Below are 5,280 nucleotides of genomic sequence, written 5' to 3'. Positions count from 1 at the left end.
CAATAAGCTGAAGTCTGTGGAAGGCCATAATGGCCCTGCTTTAAGTGGTTCGCTGCTCCCGCAGCTCACCACGCTGTCTCTGCCTCTGCCGCCATCTTGGATCTCTGTTCTTTTGTAGGCTAACTTCTTCATTTCCATTACTGTATTTCCTCAAAATCATCTTTTCACTAAGGTCTTTCACCTCCATGACCACACTGAGTCTTCAAATCCTCTTGATACACTTTTTATTTTGTTTTACACCTAATAACAGTGTGCATATTTCTTTTTATTTCAGTTTCTCAATTAGAATATTGGCTCCATGAGCACCAGGAATTATTTTCTCTTTGTTTTATATTGTATCTCCAGTCCCTAGGACAGTGTCTGGCAGGGATTAGTTTCTCCATAAATATTTGCAGCATAAAAACTGTGCAAATACAATCCCTGCGTGGAATTGAGAACGTCTAACTGCCAGAAGTTCAAGTCGGGTTTAGAGAAGCCTTGGCACCAGCAATATTATTGCTGCTATCAGATGAATCTTGGCTGAAAGCAGAGAATATCAAAATAATGTCTGTCAATGTTTTACTGACTCTGCAAAGGCATTTCACTGTTTGGATCATAACAAACTATGGCTAACATTGAGAAGAATGAGAATTCTCGAACACCTAATTGTGCTTCTAGGAAATCTATACCTAGATCAAGAAACTATTGTCCAAAAAGAGCGAAGGAACACTGGCTACACAATTTAAAATTTGGAAAGGTGTGTGTGAGGGCTGTATCTTCTCTCCACATCTATGCAATCCGTATGCTGAGCAAATCATTCAAGAAGCTGGACTTAATGTGGCTTAGGATTAGAGAAAGACTCATCAACAACCTATATTTTGCAGATGACAAAACCTTGCTTACTAAAAGTGGAGATGATGCGAACCTCTTGCTGCAGAAGATCAAAGATTACAACCTTCAATATGGATGACATTTCCACATCAAGAAAACATTAAGAAATTGTCAACAATTTCATCTTACTTGGATTCCCAGTCAACACCCTTGGTACCAGCAGTCAGGAGATTAGGAAATTTACAGTATTGGGAAGGTCTGCTGTCAGGGATCTCTCTTAAGTCCCGAAGAGCAATGATGTCAGTTTAAAGACTATGGTGTGACTGATCCAAGTCATAGTCTTTCCAGTCACCTGCTGTGCATCTGAGAGTTGGACAATGAATAAGGAAGACAAGAGAAGAATTGTGCATTTGAGTTGTGGTGTTGGAGAAGAGTACTGAAGATCCCGTGGGCTGACAAAAAAACCAAATAGATATGTCTTGGAGAAAGTGCAGCCAGAATGTTCCTTGGAGGTAAAGATAGTGAAGCTTTTATTGCACATATTTTGGACATGTTGTTAGGAGGGGCTATTTCTAGAAAAGGGGCATAATGCTTGGAAAGGTCGAAGGTTAGAGAAGGAGATGAATATCCTCAATGAGATGGATTTATACAGTGTTTGCAGCAATGGACTCAAATGTGTCAAGGATGAAAAAGATGGTGCAGGATAGGACAGAGTTCAGATCTCTTGTTTATAAGGTCTCTGTGAGTTGTATTTGACTCAACGGCACCCTACAACAACAGCAACTTTAATGCTGGATTAGTTCAACCCAAAGTTCTCAGATGCTTACTTTAGAAAATTCAGGTAGTTAACGGGACACATACCCCAGAAAATTAAAAATATAAGCAAGTCCACAGCACCTAGAAGAAATATGTTCCCAGAATCTAGCTATCAGTGTCTTCTACACCCACAGGGATGTTATAAAAGCTAAATGAATATTATTATAAAAACTAACACAGAGACTCAGTAGTGCATGAGGGAAGAAGGGTTCATAAGTCATAACATTGGTTGTCCTCTTACACCAAAGTCCAATCTTTGTGAGCTTCACCTTGACTGGGAAAGATGGCCATCAGAGTTTCATAAAACCACTGTGTTTTCACACCTATGATTCCAAATTTATAATTTCCACTTGTTCCCTTAGATCATGGTATTTGGGATGCTCATCTGTTTTGGAAAATGTTTTATGTTTGTAGTACTAATCCAGGTTTTCTCCTTTTCCACTTCCACCTGGAATTCTGCCTTCCCATCACACTTTGCTGAGTTGAGAAACAGGTTTTATTCCAGCATTAGAACTTTGGATTCTTCTTGTGAGCAAGCACTTTTGATCTGAGCAAAGGTCGCTGGAGGATTTCTCTGAACTTTTTAGTAAGCTGATAAAATACATTGGGAATCACCAAGAAAACCGTGTGTAGTATCACCATTTCTCAAATTTATTTTATCATTAACAGTGTTTGGGGGTTTTTTAACTGAGTATCTTGGTTATGGACCAGAAATGTCATTTAGAACATAGATTGGGAATTTAACTAGCAATTAATTGTATATTGTATTTTAACATTGCTTGTATTATTATAATAAATTTTGATACAGTCTTTCAAACAAATATAAGACTTTTTCTGGTTGTCATTTTGTTTTCTTTTTTAACCTATTTAAGGTTGACTAAAACGCTAAATTCTTTATTAAATCATTCTTGATCAATCCAGGATGAAGGTATTAAAATTCCTTTGTTTGTGGAGGGATAGTTTTGTGAGATGAAAAACTTATAAACCACTAAATTAACCGATTTAACATGTAAAATTCAAGGCTATTTTGAGTACTCAGATTTATGCAACTTTCACCACAACAAATTTTAGAATATTTTCACCTCAGAAAGAAACCTTGTACCCTCTAGCTCCAGGCCCCTTGTTCTCATACTCCCTAATTTTCAAGCAACCATAAATCTTTCTGAATCTGTGTATTTTCCTGTATTGGACATAGTATATGAGTGGAATCATGTAATATATGGTCCTCTTTGACAGGCTTTTTTCATTTAGCATAATGTTTTCAAGATTCATCCATGTTATAGCATTTCTTTTTTTATGATTAATCAATATTGTTCGTATAGATATACTACATACTGTTTATAAAATAAACCATTGATAAACATTTGCCCATTTTCCTTTTTTTGCTATTATAAACAATACTACATTTAACATTCATGTACAAGTCTTTATGCAGGTACATATTTTCATTTCTTTCAAATATAGAACGAGTATAGCAACCTTTTGGGAACAGATTGAATAAGATCATTTCCCTGCTTCAAATCTCCAGTCGAACTTCTGTTGTATTTTTAATAGAGTGCAATCACCTTACCAAGGTTTCCAAGACCCTTATATTCTGGCCCTGGCTACATAAACAGCCTTATCTCCACAGTCATGGTACTCTGACATACTTTTTCCCTTTCTTCAAATACACAAAGCTTGTTCCTTTCTCAAGACCTTTGTACTTACTTTTCGGTCAGATCTTCACTTAGTTGACTTATCAATTAGACCTTAGTTCAAAGATCACATCCTTAATGAGGTCTTCTTTGATCATATATATACACTATTGCCTGATTGTTGTTGATATTCATCTCAAATTATCTTACTTACAGGTTTTTTATTTGTTTGATTTCTTTACCTTCCTGAATGAAATGTTGAACTCCATGGTAGTAGAATCCTACTGTATCACCACTCTATCCTCAGTACCTGTCACAGTGTCTTTTCAATTTTTTTTAACATTGTAATATACCATGGACTGCTAGGAGAAGAAAGAGATTCATTCAAGAGAGAGTGATATCAGGCTACTGCTTGGAGGCAAGGATTCTGAAGCTCCATTTGGCATACTTTGGGCACGTTGCAAGGAAAGAACCAGTCCTTGGAGAGGGACATCATTTTTGTGAGGGTTGGAGGGACAGCGCAGGAGAGGAAAACCGTCGTTGAGATGGAATGACTGAGTGTCTGGGTTAATGGGGGTAGGTGTGTCAGAGACAGTAAGGTGGGCTCAGGATAGAACAGGGTTCTGAGCTGTTGTACATAGGGTCACTATGAGTCAAAAGTGACTAACAAAACATTGAGGTTTGGGTAAAATTTAAGAGAACAGCTGCAATTCCCTTATAATGCAATTATTTGTGTATTACAATATATTTGGAGCAGGAAAAAATCATCAGTTCAATTGTTAAGAACATTTTCCAACTTCAGTGTGAAAATATGTATTTGCCTTTCAAGGTTGGTACAGTCTAACGCAGGATATAGGTGGCCTTGATGCTGAGTTGTGAGTTAAAGATCTTCCACACTATTCATCAATACATAGCAAGGACTGTGTGTGGATAGATCAATGAACTCGTTCATGGAGAACAGACTAGACATCTGCAGTCAGTGAGAACAGAAAAGAAGCTAACTCATTACCGTGGAGTCGGAGGAGTTCTGGAGGCTGTAATTTTATGGGATGAAATTGCCCTTCCTTCTTCCTCAGCAGTTTTGGAAGATTCAAAGTGCAGCACTGCACCACCTCTGGATTAGCAGCACAACTCCCTGTGGGCTCTGTCACCAGAGCTTGAGAGAGAAAAGCATAATCACAAAAGAGGGGCAGTGAGGGTGGATGGTAAGCCAACACTTCCTAGGAGAGAAAAGAGCTGAACAACAATAAACCATAAATGTACTGCTCAAGGACTGGCCTTACTTGATTTTAAGACCATTTTGTTCAACTATCTTGCAAGCCTATCACTATAATGAGCAAAGAAACCCCAAGCCCCTAAAACCACTACCATTGAGTTGGTTCCAACTGGTAGCAATGTTCTATCAGGATCTGCCTTGATGGCAATGAAGTTAAGTTGAGAAAAGCAATCATATCTTTCAAATGGGTCAAAAAAATAATTAGACTTTAGAGAGTGATTTGATCACTTTTCATTTGGGGATGACTTTAGGAATATTCTAGGACATTTTTCTGTTGTTTTGAGGAAGCGATACAATTTAAACGATTAGGGGGAGAAAAGATGAGAGTGAAGGGGGAGGTGACAGCGTTCCATGTGGCAGGACAGGAGATGATCAAAAGGGGTGCAATGATGGAAAATCACAGGTATCTCAGGAGCCAGTAAGTATATTCATTGTATATAATTGCAGAGAGAGAAGGCAGAATCTATTCCCACAAACTTAAATGGTCTCAGTTAAGTACTTACTTCCCTCCTTAGACCACACAGTGCAGTTTGCTTTGGAGCAGCACACAGCAATCAAACTGAAGTTTGTATGCAGCAAAAGCAACTGATTCCATAACAAGCTAATAGAGTTTGACTGCAATCTAGTAGAGTAAGTAAGAGGATGATTACATCTGTGGAAAGAACCACAGGGGAAGCTCAATATTAGCTGTGAAAACTAGGCCAGGAGCTGATTGTGGAACAGATCACCAACTACTCATATGCA

This window comes from Elephantulus edwardii, unplaced genomic scaffold (assembly GCF_000299155.1).
Source record: "Elephantulus edwardii isolate Elephantulus edwardi_28Jun2011 unplaced genomic scaffold, EleEdw1.0 scaffold00245, whole genome shotgun sequence".
NCBI lineage: Eukaryota > Metazoa > Chordata > Mammalia > Macroscelidea > Macroscelididae > Elephantulus > Elephantulus edwardii.
The sequence above is the reverse complement of the archived record's forward strand: the minus strand, read 5'-3'. Positions refer to the sequence as shown.